The sequence below is a fragment of the Suricata suricatta genome, chromosome X (assembly GCF_006229205.1).
Source record: "Suricata suricatta isolate VVHF042 chromosome X, meerkat_22Aug2017_6uvM2_HiC, whole genome shotgun sequence".
Classification (NCBI taxonomy): domain Eukaryota; kingdom Metazoa; phylum Chordata; class Mammalia; order Carnivora; family Herpestidae; genus Suricata; species Suricata suricatta.
This window is the reverse complement of record NC_043717.1, coordinates 93,808,158-93,825,557: the sequence shown is the minus strand read 5'-3', so window position 1 is coordinate 93,825,557 and position 17,400 is coordinate 93,808,158. Positions and strand designations below refer to the sequence as shown.

Here is a 17,400-nt window from a genome sequence, read left to right as displayed (position 1 = left end):
CGCCGCGGCAAGGGAGCCGGGAGCTCCGAGGTGTGCTCCGCGCGGACTGAACCAAGAGCCCGGGAGAGCGGGGGGCGGGCGGGAGTGGGGGGAGGCCCGGCCCGGGCGCCCCCCGCCCCCCCAGCGCGCCGGCCTGCCCCGACTCGGGGGTCTCCGCGCTGGGGAGAGAAGAGAAGCCCCTCGCCACGGGGTCCGAAGTGGAGGCTCGCGGGAGTCTGGGGGGCGGGCAGGGGGGCGCCGGGGAGCGCGGGGATCGTCGCCTCCGTCCGGGAGTCCCCGTGTGCCTGTGTGTCGCCTTGACATTTTACACCCCACAGCGGCGACTCGGAGGAGGGTTGCACGTCCCAGCCCTGAAGTTCAGTGGGTGGGGCGGGCTTTAATTTGCTTATATCTAATGATTTCAGGAGCCTCGCTTTAAAATGGCGGCATTCAGCACGCACCCCTGCTAGAGGCTCTCCCGGCACCGGGGCCACCTCGCGCAGCGCTGCTTTTGCTTCTGCCGCTAACAGATGGCATGTGCCGCTGTCGCTGCCCCCGCCACTGCGGCTGAGAGCGGGACCCCTTAGCCCCTAAGCTAGCGCTAGCAGCAGAAGGTAAGGCGGGAGACGAGTTGGGGTGTGTGAGAGCGGCTGCCTTCCTAAGACGCCAACGAAACCGCAGGCGTTTTAAACTTTAGTTTTCAGATGGCAAGTAGAAGGAAAAGTAATCCTGCAACTTTGTTGCAATGTTAGGGCTTTCATCTTTTCCTCTTCTTCCTGCGCTTCCGTCTTTCTTTTTTTATCCTACGTTTTCCCCCCGTCGTGTTCTTCTTCTTTCTTTTTATATTCATATTTGTTTGTAATTCAGAGGAACTTCTGGCGTGGCATATCGCCATCGCCAAATGCTTTTAACAACTAATTTCCCCGTGTTCGAGCGATACCGCGAGCAGTGCCATAGTTCCCTTGCACAGCCCTGTGCTTTCCCGCTCTGGATCCACACGTTTGTCAGCTCGCTTTTACTACCGGCACCCGAAGGGCATGAGGATAGATTTTAGGAGACAGTTGAAAGGTAACTTTATTTTTGGCATTCACACAGGAAGCGGTTGTGATAAAACGAAATTAAATCAAGGCGAGGAATGAAACTGAGCATTGAGGTGATTCATTTGTGTTGTTTTTGCATTACTGTTTCTCTGACCACTGTTCATTGATTGATATTTGTAGATACAACAGTGAGGGTGAATTTACTGTATTGCTGCAATTAAGGTAGTGTGATTTAAAGGAGTTTCTTTTTCCTAGATGTTCCTAAATTGCTTAATTGGGCATAGATCCCCACATACGGGATAAAGCCCCTGATTATTAGCTGGTATCCTATCTCTACGCATGCATTAACTTCACGAGAAAGCATCAATTAAAACAAAATTATTGTAAGATTTACTTCTGAAATGCCCAATTTTTCACTGCGTTCACTTCCCCGTTCTAATCAGTAAGTCTGGGTGATTACTGATATAATGGTTGGAAGGTGGACTGTTGAAATGACAGTACAAATGACCAAGAGACTGGACATCCTTAATACAATTCACCCAAGGTTGGGGTTTCTTCCCCCCCCCCCCCGAGAAAAGGCATATTGACAATGACGCTTTACCAGAGACTTCAGATTTTTCTGATTATATTTTCTTTTTTGCCTCTGCAAATGTTTAAATACTTTCTAAAGTTGTTTCTAAAAATTTTCCCAATACCTTTGGGAAACTTCCCTAAACATAGTCTAAAAGGGCTTTTGCCCATAGCCAGCTGGTACTATTCTGCTTCTGCCCACTTTTTTCTTCTCCCCAAGCAATAGCAGCTACTTGGCTGGGCAGACTCTCCTGCTATTAAATTTAGCAAGCTTCTAGGAAGGGGTGAAAGAGATTGTTTTGTGCCTCTTAAAGGACAGTGCAGTTTTCCTGCCCAGGTGCCATGGTGTGCCTAGAGAGAGCTAAACTGTTTCCGGTGGAATTTGCTATATAAGAAATTTTGCATCAGCTTTGCCAGATTACTGTTGAGAGAAGTGTGGGGGGAGTTTATTGCTTCACATCGAAAAGGAAAGTTCCTGCAGGTAAATAGATACCTGCATTTTTGCCCGAGGAAGGAGTTGGAGTGTGACCCCAAACAACTCCCAGATTTAGAGATGATACACCTGGATCCCAGTTCTGCAAACCCTGCCTCCTGGTGTGCTGCCTTGTTGCTGAGTGACTTTGGACCAAATGCATCCTTTAAAAAAAAAAAGTGAAAAATCTAAACCTTGGGGCCAGAGTAGAAAAGCTAAGTGAGTATCAGAGACGTTAGGGGGAAATTTTGCCAGTGAACGTTCTGCAGCATTATGTAGTGATGCAATTAGAGACCGTGTGTGAAAACATCAGTGAAGGAGTTTTCTAGGGAAAAAAATATTTTGAGAGAGAATTGATATAGTGCTAGGCTAGTGGTGGTGACTGCATGTTTTGCTCTACTTGTAAGAACTACTTCATTTCTCTAATTTGCTGGTTTAAGCACTCCCAACGATTCTCAAGACTATTATAAAGCACCTTTTCCCCCCTCAACTGTCCATTCCAGGCATTGTCACAACAGCTGCTTTTTAAGGGGGATAAAACCTACGATTATCAGCTGGTATCCAAAATATCTTTGGTATTCCCTTGCGCCCACCCTTTACCCAAGCAGTGCTTTGCACAAAGTAGATACTTCAGTAATAGCGAATCACAGAGAAAAGCGAGTAATCTGTAAACTCACAAAGGAGCAGATTTCATACACAGCTTTTAATGGCAACAGTCCATTTTTTTTATGAACTTGCAAGAAAGTAAAAATTTCAAGTAGATGAGCATGGACACTTTGCTAGTTGTCGGCGCTTGATTTGCTTCTCACTCTGTACCTCTAGGCACTGGTGTAAGGCATTTTCCTGACCTGTAGATGTAATTGTTATCTGCCCAGCTTTATAATATGAAAAAATAAACCACAGCAGCTTGGGGTGAGGCGGGAGGTTTTGACTCTTGAGGCTGCACAGTACCGCACGGGTTGGACCAGCGACAGCCTGTTGGTCGCTGTGCAGATGCTAACAATATAGTTTGAGGTACAATTTTGTTCTTTGCCCAGCGGTCTTTTGATGTGAGAGGGGAAGGAGAGGAAGAAGGGGGTGAGAAGCTATCCAGCGATGAAGATTTTCATTCCTAAAATTGTACATTTCTCCTGCTAATGGCACGATAAATTCAGGAAGGGGGCAGGATGTTTCTGTTTGGAAATACCTCACATTGATGGGATGGCAAACAGGGATTGGTGCATAGCAGACAAGAATAGGTTACAGTACATGTTTGACAAGTAATACGATCCTATAATTAAAGGGAGATAAAAGTCACTGCCGTGTTAAAACTATCAAGTGGCCAAAAGAGCACAAGGCCACACTCACCTTTGCTTGATCAGTTTCCCTCCGTGCTGCTGAGTTTTCTGAAACAGTGTCTCCCAGGCTGAACCTGTGGATGCCCCCCACCACCCAGTTCTCAATGTATGCGATGTCAGAAAACAAAAATCAGAAGTTGTGTTTCTTTGTGGGCTGTTTCTGCCTCTCCTTACGGGTGATAAGGTTCTCACTTCAAAAATAGAAAAAAAATTTGTACCTCAGATAAAATGAGGTGGGAATTTGTTTGTTTGTTTGTTTGTTTTCCTGTAGGAGAATAAGCCATGCTTGGGAGCAAGTAGTTCAATTTTAATTACCAACCAAACAACAAACAAACACAAATTATGACCAAAAGGAAAGCAATTACGTCTGTATTCATGTGGGCTTTCAGATCTTAAGGAAACCAGATGGTTCCGAGGCATCCTGCTCTTCCTTGCCTCAAGACAGCCAAGTGACAGTGTTGGAAAGACAACTTTGATAATTAGGATAAATAAGGTATCAATGACATTATCAAGTGTTAATGACATCCATGTGACTGCAAGGGATCAGATTTTTTTTCAGATCATTCTAGTAAAAACATAGTATCAGTCCATCATTTATTTCAACTTTGTATTAAATGGAATGACAGTGTTTTTAAAAGATCGACAGGAAGCATCATACAATCTGAGAAGAGAGACCTTATTTTTATCTGAGAAATGAAGGTATTCCAAAGTTGTCTGGGTACATTGACGCGAGCGTACAAGTGCATGCGTGCACAAACGAGTTGTCATTTTAGAGCAATTTATACCGCTATGCATTGATTTCTGCCTGGAAGATTATGGGAAAATACCTATTCAATTCCGGGCAGTTAACTTTTATAAAAAGAATACTCAAGAGGGGAGAAGAATGAAAAGAAGCCTGATTTAAATGCGCATGTGCGTGTGTGTGTGTGTGGTGTATGTACGTAGGTGAATGTAAGATACATATGTATCCACATGTATATTCACGTGCATATGTATACAACACACATATTGATTCTCCGTCTGCAGACATATGATGCTTTTCAAGAAACTCAAGTATAGTCATCCCAGAACTCTATAACAGCCGTGAGAACAAAGTGTTAAGGGCAAGGAAGGAGCCTGGCTAGAGATTTAGGAATCAATTAGGCACACTTGTTAAACACGATGTCCACTCTTAAGGCACACTTCCATCAGTTCTAAGTTGCCTTATGAGTAGGAGTGATTTGTTTTCAATTTTAGAGAGGACTTTGTTTTATGCCTGCACAGTGGGTGAACTCAAAGGGCCCAAAAAGAAAGGGCTTCCAATTGAGAAAAGCAGTCTGGACAGAAATGCAGGGGCTTGGCACTAGAAACTTCCAACAGGCTATTTGATCTCCAGAGGCCATGGGAGCATCCTAGAGACTGGCAGTTAGCTGGCTCTTCTTTTCATTTTGGATCACTCACATTGCCTCAGAACCCTGCCCCATCAGACTCTTCGAAACCGGAGCACCTTGGCATTCCCTGCAGTTGGTGTGGAAGTTTGAGAAATGTTTCTTCAGATTTCTTCAAGTTTCCCTGAATGTACAGGCCACTCAGTAGGCAGGTTGCTGGATCTCCTTACCTCATAGCCTCCGTGCCTGGCACATAGTAGGTTCTCAGGAAAAGTGTGTTGAATACACAGAAGCATAGATTAGTCTAACTTGTTCTTATATCTTATGAACATCTTTCCCGTGATTTCAGGTAGCAGTATCTGTGTCTTCATTGTCCAAACAAATCAGTGGCCACAACAGCCACAAACAGACTGTAGCCTGGGTTGAATGTCTGGTGGCAACTCTAACAGGTTCAGGGAAGAGCAAGAAGCAGCAGCAGTCTTCGGGTTGAGTCCTCAAGGAGTGACCTGCAAGCCAGCTGCTATTTTTCTGCCTCCTGCAGTTGCATTTACTCTATCTCCCTCCCATCCCAGGGAAATGAGTCTTCAAGAAATTATGTAGAAGTAATTCTTCAAACCATTGCACCAGATTTACAAAAAAAAAAAAAAAAAAAAGGAACAAAACGGGACTCGGATGCCTGGTGCCGTGTGTGGTTTGTAAAGTGATGAAGTCACAGACACAAACCAAAAGGATGCTGAGAGCTGTCTCATTTTCAGTTAAGCACTGATTGCCTATTTGGAGGTTGAATTTGCATAGGGTTTTATTTACCAAGATACAGGCATGAATGGCGCCTCTTTTTACTGTATCCAGAAAGCAAAGTCCACACGGTTGAAGGGACAAGAGCTGGCGTTTCAGATCTACCACAATCATGTTTGTGCCCGCAGGACCATCGGTGTCTAGGTACAGCCTTTGCCGTCTCCCCTTATGTGGGAATATGAAGAGACCAAGCAAGGGGGTAGGGTTTTTTTTTCCGGGGGGGGGGGGTCAGTGGCCTGTTAGCAAAACAAAACAAAAAACAGGAGCAAAACAAGCAGAGAGCTTCACCTTATGTTTTTCAGTCTTCAAGCTTCTGGAGGGAAAACAAAACAATGTAAAACCAAAGCACTGTGTATGTATTAGCTTGGGCATATATCCCTCAGTCTAATTTCTATTTCTGGCCTTACAAACTGAGAAAAATGAGATTGTCACATGCTATTAAGGTAGCTGCTTTATTATGATTCACGTTCTGTGTAGCACTTTTCCTGAGTTGTTGAAAAAACGCATAGGGACACATTCAACTGGACCCATGGCACAGCGGCGACCACAGTTCCCCCCAGTGCCCATGTGGAGGTTGCGCCCGTACTCCGAAAGGTCGGCATTTGAGAAATGGTCCAGTTGTGGGTGCTCTTTTGTTAAAGGGCACACTGATGTTTCTCAAAATGCTTGCTGTCTCTGATGGATGAGGGTCCCAAAGGAGAGGAGGGTATTCTTTTCAGAAGTGATTTGGACAAAAATGTAAACTCTTAACTCATTTATGTCAGCCTTTTTTTCCTAAGTAATTGGAGAGCATGAAGGAAAGACCTTATTATTTCACCCAGAAGGATGAAGTGAAAAATAGTGTAAGGTCCCATTTTCTCTCTAAGGGCTTCACACTGCAGAAAGCAGGAGAGGGGAGGACCCGGGGTACCAAGTAACCCAATGTGCTTCATGAATGTCCGTGGCAGTGACCTCAGCTGCAGACAGAGGCCACGTCGGTAAGCGTCGGCCAGCTTTCTGAAGCCAGGGTCTGGGCTCTGATTGACTGGCACCCCAAAAGAGGGCCTGTTTGAGAAAGACCTTAGGTTTTGGCAGAACTTTTGACTGGGCAAGTTGCTGCTTGGCTATTATATAGGAATCCCCCCTCTCAGAGAGATGAACTTGGTTTTGCTGGGGGACATTTGTGCATACGGAGAGCTTCAAAGTACTGATAATAGAAGGGTGAAATGCTTTTACTCTCTGGCTAAAACTCCCTTTCCAAAGCTTCTTTGAATTGAGAAGTTGACAGGCTGGAACAATGTGGCCTAGGCCTTGACATTTCACACTGCTGGAAAAAGACAGGAATACTTCCACGTGTTGCAAAGAGTGTGATAATGGTAATATGAATAAAAGGACCTGAAATATGATTCCCTCAGAAAGCTGTCATCCTTACACATGCTTTGAAGTCCCATCATGGGATGGTGAGAGAGAGGCCGGGGAGAGAGAAACCAACTCAAAGAAGTGAGTCCCTCTTCTCTGGAACATGGTAATCTGTGGTTCTCTCCTTTACATAAAATTGCAATTCTGCAGATTGATCCTAAATGAACAGGAAACAACAAGGCTGCCTTATATTTGGCTCTAAAGGCTTATTTGACTAAGTGGCCCATGGCTGTAGGCATGCAGACGCACGGATTAAGTGACTGCTTGTGTGGTTGTGCTTAGTAAAAAACAAATTTCTTGGTAAAAGTCACATTTTTCACTTTCAGACCTCCTTGTTGCTTCCCATGTATCCACAAGGAAGTTTCCATGTTGTTAGCCATCGAAGAAAGCAGTTCAGACAGAGGCACTCAGAAATGGTGACAAGCGGTGACAGGAAATGTTGCTTGTGCTGGTCTCCTTCATAACTTAGTGAGACTACAGTTGGCTGATTTGCTCTTAACTTCCTGTTTGGGGGCTATTTGGGTCAAAAGTAGCAGTGTTTTCCATATAGAATTTTTTTTTTTTTTGCTTTATTCTGTAAGGCCACAATAAATCTGTCACTGGACTGCATGTCTTGTATATTTTATGGACTGTATCATGTGGTTTGAGTTTAATTTGAAAGGCAGTACTTTTATAATCAGGAGTCCACCCCCCCACACACACACACGTGCAGCTTTAGGGTCTGGGATCACCCAGCCTTCGAAAGTTTATAGCTCTATTTACACAATAGTGATTGCTGAGGAGGGCATTTCCTGCCAGTTAATGACTGGTTGGAAAGGCCAAAAGTCCAAAGCCAGGAGGAGAGGACCATTCATTAAATGCCACGAAGAGACCAGGGCTCTTTTATCACAAGGCAGTGAGGAGAAAGTGAAACCACATTCTGCCTTTTGAAGAACCCAGAGCTGCACAAGGATGCGGTGCCTCGTGGGATGGAAAACAGAGCTTCTTCCCGTGACAGGAACCGACCGGCTTGCCCATAGGTTGCTAAATCAAGACTCCGGTGGGCAGGGCTTTTCCTTTTGGTTGATGACCCAGTGGAGAAGGGACAAATAAAGATGATGGCCGCAAACTTGCCAAGTAGTAACTGTGGGAAAATGCTCTCCTCGTAGGTGTTACAGCTACCTTAAAAACCCTTACGGTCACATGAGGGACTTTCCTAATTGGTTGAATAACTGATCATTACTAAAGTGGACAAGAACTTAGGGATGGGAAGAATGATGTCTTTTCCAGGTCAGTTTCACAGGACACCGGTATCCCATTTTCATTCCATAATATAATGAACGTAAACAAGGTACAGGAGTACTTTGCCTTGCATGCACGTACCTTTGAGGACTGTAATATTAACCATTTAACCTACGACATTCCCAGGAAACAGCTTTGTCCCCGTATACATCTTGCCTGCTATAAAGCAGCTGAGGTGTGAAGAGGTTGGCATTGATTTAGAGCAAAAGCAGGGGAAGACTGAGATTAGGTTCACATCCAGGAATTCCTGACTTCCTGGCCTGTCCTTCACTCCCTCAGCTTCCTAAGCCTTCAATTTTCCCAAACTGCTCAGTGTTCATGAAAGATAAACATCTGTTCTGAATTCTTCAGTAGATACCGCCACATAAGGGAGGTGCGTGACACCCCTACTTCCGAACTTAGCTTGATCCTTTACCTTGAAATGTTAATTTCTTTCACATACAGGCGATCATTATAGCCCAGACACCTGGGTTTCTTCATGGGATTGAGTAATCTGTCACACACACAATAAACCAAATATTAAGTTTCATTTTTGGGTCTGGCAAATGTCATTATATGCTTTTTAAAATATTCAGTAATCCAAGGATTTCTGGTCCTTACCAGTTTACAAGAGAGATTTCTGAAGTTTAAAACACCCTACAAATGTACTATATACCCATTGCCATTGTTATTATTAGATGATACCATTAGAAGACACTGTGAGCACATTTGTAAACAGAGTGACTGCATGAACTAAAAAATAAACTTGTTTACAACATGATTTTATTTTTTGAACATCCCTGAGTTTGAAAGTTAAAATACACTACAATTTTGCTAGCTCAGGCTAAAGATAATATTCTGATTTACAAAATGTTTTGACTAAGAACAAATAAGATTTTTCTAAGCAGATGTTTTATTGGCTTGAATATTAACACTGATTGGTAATTAACAACACAGCTGCATTTAAACAGTGATCCAAAAATGTTAGAAGTATCTTGGGTATGTAACCCCTTCCATCTTGACATTATTATTTTGTTTAGCAGAATCTCTCCTTATAGATTATTCAAAAATATATTTCAAGCTGCCTCAATTACCACAGTCTGTACTAATGGCATCAAAATTAATGAAGATTTACCCTACTGCTTACGGATCCAACAACATTTCCTTGTGGTATGAGAAAAGTCTATTCATTTCATCATTGTAGTTTTTAAGTGGTGGGCAACAGCTCATTAGTGCATAATGGAATTCATTTAATAGGCTTTGACTAACATTTTTTAAAAACAAAATTGAATAAAATAGTAAGAAAATGTCAGACTACATGATGTAGTAAGGTTAGATATTTGTGCTTAGGATATGAAGTGTGTTTCTTCGTATTGGTTGTCAAAAAGGTTTAAAAGTCAGTGTTTTAGTGGATGTTCTTTCAGACTTTTGAGGGAAAGGTGGTCAAAGAATACTGGGGCTAGGGTGCTGATACATGGAGCAATGTTAATTAAGTACCTTGAGAATTACGTGTCTGCTTTTCAAACTGAGAAGTGAGATGGATTGCTGTTGGGATGCTATAAGGTTTATTGTCTATGGGATTTTGGAATCCTGAGAAGATACACTTTGTGCAAGGGTTATGTATGTGCCAAGTGGTATTGTTAAAACATGAGACACAGAAAAGAGTGCTCGCTGGGAACAGAAACCAAAAAAGGATGTCACAGGGGAAGAAACCACTAAAGATTGTGGGATAGTTGGGCCTGAGTCACTTTTAGCAGCAAAAGAATTGTTCAAACAATATTAATGTAAGGAAAAGCCTACCTTATTTTAGGATGAGTTAAAAGAGTGCAAAAATTGCTTTTGGTTTTTACAAATCCAAACTGGTCATATCCAGGGAGAATGTGTTTGCAAGAAGAAAGCTGATTTTTAATCAAATATAAATGTACACATTTACCATACATTGGAAGAAAACCTGAGCATGGCTGCGTTTTCCGCAGTGAACAAAGACACACAAATGAATGTGAAAATTGTAGCTGGGAGGCAGAAGCCGAGCATCTGTTAAATATGCCTAGGATATTGATGCGAACAATTATACAAATAGAGAAGACAACAGCCACATAGCCTTTCTCTTTACTATTTCATACTAATGAGAATTAAGCCCAATAGAAGAAAAGAAAAACGGTTTACTCACACGAAGTACTGAGTGTGATCTATTGGGAGACTGGAAACACCCTTAGAAGATGCACAGTTTCTGAGTATTCCTTTGACTTCAATAATTGTTAGAAGGGAGGAAAATATTGCTTTCTGGGGTGCTTTGCACCTCCATCCAGTTGGATCATAAGGATCTTGTTATTGACCGCCTCCCGAACCTCCCCCCCACTGCCATAATTCCTTGTCAGTGCCATTAAATCTCACTGCTCCTTTCTCAGAGAATTTGAAATGAAATTAGGCTTTTCATCATAGACATTTAAATGTTAAACTTAAGTTACTGCTCTGAAAATAAAATATAATCTCAGCTCTAATGAGTTGGTAACTAAATTCTGTCATCGTAAATGAGTTCTCATCTCCCTCTTCAGATAAGCCATATTTAAAACTTAAGAATAGAAAAAGACTTACACAGCTGATGGTTGAGTAATTGGCAATCAGTTTATGAAATGAGATGTAAAACAAATTAAGCGCAAAAATAAATAGTTACTCCGTCACACACACACAAAAACCACCAGAAAACCTCATTACAGATATTTCCAGATCCTGGGGGTGACAGCTTTTAGCTATTTCTTTACTCTGTTAAAGCTATTTAGGAAGCACCAATATGTATGTTTGTAGGCCAGAGGATAGCTTTGCTTATAGCGTCGATTTCACCATAAACAACATGTACAGAGTTAGCATCAGGTAGCTGCAATAAGATGTGAGCAGTCAGAGCGTGAGTTTTTCAGGGTTTCCAGCTGCAGCAAGCATATGGCCAGTTGTGTGTTTTAGGCAAACAAGATTAGTTATTGGTTTGGGGTATCAGCTCCTTCTTTTACTGAAGCCTTCTGGTTTTTTCGTTAGGGAATACTTGGCAAATGATTGGGGATAAGAAAAAGCTATGTAAGAAAATATGCTAAAGCCAAGTAAACCTCAAGCGACCACTCGTTTCATGCAGCTTTCTACCTTTTTCTCAGTCTGTTTGTGAGATACTTTGATCCCTCACGGGACACATCTGCCAAATTACATCTTAAACTTAAAGGTATACACAGAGCTCAAGACCTTCAACAGGCGAGTTCATTGTGTTTAATGTCAACAAAAATTCCCCCCAGAAGGCAATGAGACTGTGAGGGCAAAGTATCTTCTAGAATGAAGAAGGAAGACAGAAGGGAAGAGATATGATAGATTTGCTTATCTTTGGCTAGGATAATCCCTTATACCATATTCCTCATTTGGGGGGAACTCTACTGGCCAAAAGAAATTAAGATGTTGGTATTGCTCTTGACAGAGGTTTTCCTAGCTGGTAAGTGAGGGAAATCCTTTGGTCTGAAGAATTGCGACCATTAGCACTTTCAGGAAGCCTGCAGTGGTTGGGCATAAGGAAAGCAATAGCCTAATCATGTCGGCTCCAGGAGAGGAACTCTGGCCCATACTGCTCTTCATGTTAGGTAACAATTCAAATGAAACAAAACCCTTTTGAAACACAAGGTGTGTTGGTTTCTAAGTGAAAAGGAAGGGAACGTTGTGAAGTGCACATGCAGACATCTGACGCATCACACTTAAAGCTGCCTAAAGCAGAGCAGACTCAGGAAGTCAGAAAATACAGTCAACAAGCATCACTTTCTTTTGTGTCACTAAGAGTCTCTTTCTGATTTGCTTGGTGTGAAAAGTGGCACAGAACATAACGAGGTGAGATGTCAGAGGCCTGTGACTTCCCTTGACACTTCCTTCTGCTGGTAGGTCCAGACCAGGTGACACGGGCTTTTGGAGTTCTCCAGGGACGGCCTTTACTACCACCACCTCCAGGAATGTCTTATACTTTTAATCAGTCTTAATATCCCTAGGCAGGAGTTTATATCTAGGAATAAAATTTGAACCCCCATTTTCACACCCAATAAAAACGTCTTATAGTAGGGTGTTTATTTAGAGTCAGCTGACATTTATCGAACAATTCCTGTATGCCAGATGCACTGCTAGGTGCTTTCATTTTGTTATGGCAACATTTCCTGTAGCTACGAAATACAAGTGCTCTCCTTGGCATCTGATAGTTACAAAGCTAAAAATTACACATTCAATTCTTCGTTCACTTTTCAAGACAACCTCCCCCCCAACACACAATAATTTCGTCTTTATCTATATCCAGTCACGTTTCCCTTCATCATTTGGGGACCATCTCATGTCCTATGGCTTGCCTCTTCTGTCAGCGAAGGCATTTCTTTCCTTATAAGTCAAGGCAGCATTAATCAGTCATCTGGATAGAAGAGAAAAACTGGTTTCGCTCTCTGGTCGATGGTGCTGCAATAGGGCAGGAGAGAGAGATCAGACGATGAAGAGTGAGGAGTCAAGAAGACGATGTCGAGCAAACCAGCATGTGGAAAACCCTAGAACTACGTTAGATTAAACTTGTCCAGAACGTGGAGAAAATAACAGAGCGAGACCTTGGGATTCCATCATTTACCCCTAGGAGTGGACAAGGCAGCCTGAGGAGAATAGAAGAGGAGGAGACTCATTGATTAAGGAGAAAAAGAGGAATGTTGGAATTTCACATGGAAATAAGATTGCCGGAAGTAAGGCTTTTGTTGTGTTTTTAATGTAGGAGTGACTTAGATAATGCTCACCGGCTGAGAAGGAGGCTCAGGTGAAGCGGAATGTGATCTTTGATCCTCCTTTCACTCACCAAACATAGAACATAAGAAGTATGTGTAAATCACCAAATATGTATGGAGTGCTTCTGCTGCTGGCACAGCATCTGTGGTAATATGCCCGGTAGTACTTGTGCAGTCTGAGTAAGTAAACCATGAAGAACTCTCCTGTTTATTCTTTTTGCCCTTAAGGTATAGGATTAAACTTGTCACAAAAGACTTAGGGTAGGTTTGAACAAAACAACACCAAGACAGTGGAGTTCAGCCAAAGTAATAGATAAGATTGTTTTTAAATGGCTTAGCGACCTGTCCTTGCTACTGAATTTCTGTAAATGTGACTGACATCTTTCTACGAGTCAGGCTCCGGGCAAATGAAAGACAAGGCGAGGAAAGCTGTAAAGAATAATGCAGATCAGAATATAACTGCCAAGGATGTACTTTTTATGATTTACCTTTAGGATCCCATGTCAGTCCTTCATAAACTTACAAATTTCAACACGGGCAGTACCTTCTCTGTGTTACATTTGGCAACTTCAGCTTTTCGTGGATTTTCTGTTTTAACATGTAATTTAAAAAATAAGCCTCAAATCCAAGTTCAATTCCCCTTATTGTAACTACCCTCCCATTTTCTTTTAGAACATAACCTTATTCTTCCTTTCTCAGAAGCTGATGGTTATTGGTACAAAATACCTTGGACGCAAGCTTTGTATTGAACGTCTGGTTTGATGTTGATTCTAGCCAAAGAGAAAGGGTTGTTGCTTGGAGGTCCTAAAAATGCTTTTTATTCTAAAGAAGAAAATGATGCAATTTGGGGACATGTTGAAAAGCTTAAATCCATGAAGTTATTGTAAAGGTACTAATTATCTACAACAGCATTTCCCAGTCTGTTTATTTTGCCACATATTCCAGATAAAAAAGGGGGAGGCAGTGGGGATTCTTAGGTGGAATGCCTGGGAATTGGTGGTTAAAATGAATACCACATTCTGAGGATTAAATTGCATTAAAGCTATACTCCTTATCCCCCCCAAAATATCCAGGCATATATTGTACATACATATATACAAGTATATGTGTATATAGTACATATATATATGATTATGATTTTAGCTTTTGGTTTTTATGCTGCATTTCAAGTTACTGTGCAAACATTACTTGCTGATAAGAATATAAGGCTATTCCATCAACAGGAACCAAAATAGTTTCATAACATCTTCCTACCAAGAGAGTGTACTGCACAAAATCAACAGTGACTTAGATTGAAAGACCCTCATCCCCAGGAAAAGTGTTTGTTAAACTGATTTCTAAAACAACTGTGAAATTTTTGCTTTGTATTTCCTGTTTATGATATCTACTTTAAACGTCTTCCTTACCATTTGCGCCTGGAGAAAATAGATATCTATAGTATCCCGAATAGAGAAGCAAACCAAATGGTTTTACATGTAAGTTATTGGGGATATCTTTTTACTTTGTTAAAGTAAAAGTATCCAGCAGCTCCAAACTTAAAATAATAGCATAAAGGAGCCTATTCAATCTGTGATAAACATTTTCCAACGCTTTGCTTGATAATTGGAAGGATTGCACAAGAAGGCAAGTTCATACGGTCAGTTTAAATTAAGGCTATTGTGTTGAGGGAATCAAACAGCTTTGTAATCAAGTTGTGAACTCTATGCCTCTCTTAACTAACTAATTTAGCCTGATACCTCTTCAAAGTTCTTGTTCAATGTTACCAATTAACTAGACCTCTTTGGTATCTCAGTTCCTCCTCCAGGGTCTGCCCTCCGGTTGATTATTATTACAGTTTTTTATTGGATTCAGTAAAAAAAATTGAATTTGCAAATGGATGCTTTTTGGGTTTGACTAGTATCCGTGATAACACATTCTCAGAGTCCTTTTGTACAGTGAACTTGAATTTTGTAACAGTGAGGTTTGCACAGCCAAGTTAAAATAATTAAAATTATTAAGAATTAATATTAAAATAATTAAAATCAAAATAACCTAGAAAATTTGTTTTCCAAAAGTCAGTCCTGTTATCTTTGTGTGTATGCATGATTAATATTGTAACAAATACCAGAGAAATGATGACTTGTTCATTGAGCTCATCATGGGGAAAAATCCAGCGAGGAAGATGAAAGTGAGTGACGAAAGAAAGTCTTTGCCTCCACTTCTGCCCAGCTGTGTTCAGTTGAGAGAAACATTTAATTCAGGACGTACTTCTCTTTATGTACCTTGTCTTTTTTCAAAGCTAGGGGAGTCTGGTTTTGTCAGACTCACTGTCTCTGAGAGATATTTGCTGCTTCGGATTCGAATTCCCTTTGCTTTCTCTTGTGTTTGTTCCTCATTGGAATTCTATATCATCTCATTTGGCCTCAGTTCCTGGTACAGCATTCGCGTTCCTTAACATGCATGTTGACATTCAAAGGTTCTGGAGCCTCTTTTCTTGGCAAGGATTCAGTTCTCCCAGTATTGAAAACTGCAGCGTTGTGGGTGTAGAACGGTTGGCAAAAGGGGGGAGGGAGTCCAATTTAACTGTCTCTGGTCCACAAGCTACACAAATTCACGCGTGGAGAAAAAGCAAACCTACAAAAATGCATGGGGAGAAATCAGGAATCCCGGTCGGGTGTGACTTTTGCAGTTGGCTTTCTACAGCATAATGACCCTGGCATCCTTCCAAAGCAGTCTTTGACCAGGTAATCACTATACCTATATATTTGGCGAATTGTTTTGGTAATAAAGTATATCAGACATCATGTCTTCTTTTGGTTTGGAATGGATATCTACAGACTACATATTTATTAGTTTATAAAAGGGCATCCTAAGTGCTAAGTCCCTTTCCTCGGACACATATGCACACAAACACACACAGGGACAGTTTTGACTGATATTTAAACCTGACTTCTGTAGTAGAGTGCAATTGTATTATAGATATTCAGTGGCTATGGATCTTCTGCAATTGTACCTTTCCATGTGATATCTGGCCTAAAATCAATCAATCGTACCTTTTTATTTAAATTTAATATTGATTATAACCAGTTTTTAGTGCCAGAATAGTCCTAACTATAGAACAGTGTACTAGGGAGGAAAGGAAAGGAGAGAAAAGGAAAGGAAAGGAATGTTAAGATCATATGAAGAAATGATAGGAAGGGGCACCTGAGTGGTTCAGTCTGTCAGATGTCTGACTCTTGGTTTCAGCTCAGGCCATGAACTCCCAGTTCATGAGTTTAAGCCCCGAGTCTGGCTCTGTGCTCTGTGCTAACAGTGCAGAGCCTGCTTGGGAATCTCTGCCTTCCTCTCTCTCTGCACCTACCCCACTCATTTTCTCTCTCTCTCTCTCTCTCTCTCTCTCAAAGTTAAGTAAATAATTTTTTTTAAAAAAGTAGTGATGGGAAAAGGTAATATAATTTTGTGCTTTTTAAAAAAGTTGGTCTAAATAACCTCTACACCCAGTGTGGGGCTCAAACACACAACCGCAAGATCAAGAGTCACATGCTCTTCCAACAGAGCCAGCCAGGCGCCCTTACTCCTTTCTGATGGAGACAGTTACTTACTCTGTGTTAAGCTCTGTGATAAGCACGTTGCACACACTCTCTTGCCTAATCCTGACTGCACCCCTGTGATGTTGGTGTTATTATTTATCTCCTTTTTACAGATGGGGAACTGAGGCTCAGAGAGATTAGTAGCATGTCCAAACACATTCTGCTAGTAAACAGCAGCGCCAACACTTGAACTTAACCCACTGACTCCACAGTCTGTGCTTAAAATCTCTCTGATTATATAATGGAAATGTAAAAAAGGTTCATTGGGAACTTGAGTTTGCTGTCTGTCTCTTTCACAATGCATTAGTGACCTAGACTGAGCACTGGATACAGACAGTGCGCTGGACTGAAGTAAACATCTGAAGTGCCCCAAAGCTGCAAACTTTCCAGATTCTCGAACTATAAACTCTTAGAAGTGGAGGGGAGAAGGCATCGTTCAATTTACAGTACCCTTATGCAAGGTAAGTCCGCTGTGCACGCCACTGTCCGTAACAACAACCAGACTTCTAAAAGTTGTATTATGGTGAGCTACACTATTATTTAATAGTGGTGGTGCCTGGTCCTTTTATAGGAATCTTTGTTTAGGAGATCTTAACATAAGTTGTGCTGAATGAATGCAGATATCACAGCACATTTTAAGTCCCTGGTTGGTTTTTCTGATATTTGTTTTGTTCCTTTCCTTTCCTTTCCTTTTTTCTTCTCTTCTCTTCGCTTTGCTTCGCTTCTCTCCTCTCCTCTCCTCTCCTCTCCTCTCCTCTCCTCTCCTCTCTCTCCTCTCTCTCCTCTCTCTCCTCTCTTTCCTCTCTCTTTCTCCTTTCTCTCTCTCTTTCTCTGTCTGCAT

The 17,400-nt window shown here is 41.7% G+C and overlaps 1 protein-coding gene across 1 annotated transcript in view; it reads left to right on the top strand.

Moving 5' to 3' along the window:
• Positions 1–417: 417 nt before the first annotated feature.
• Positions 418–17,400, top strand: part of MBNL3 (muscleblind like splicing regulator 3) — a 104,958-nt gene continuing 87,975 nt past the window's right edge. The window contains exon 1 of the mRNA XM_029929903.1: positions 418–593. The gene's annotated coding sequence lies outside the window, so the exon portion shown is untranslated. The remainder of the gene's footprint in view (positions 594–17,400) is intronic.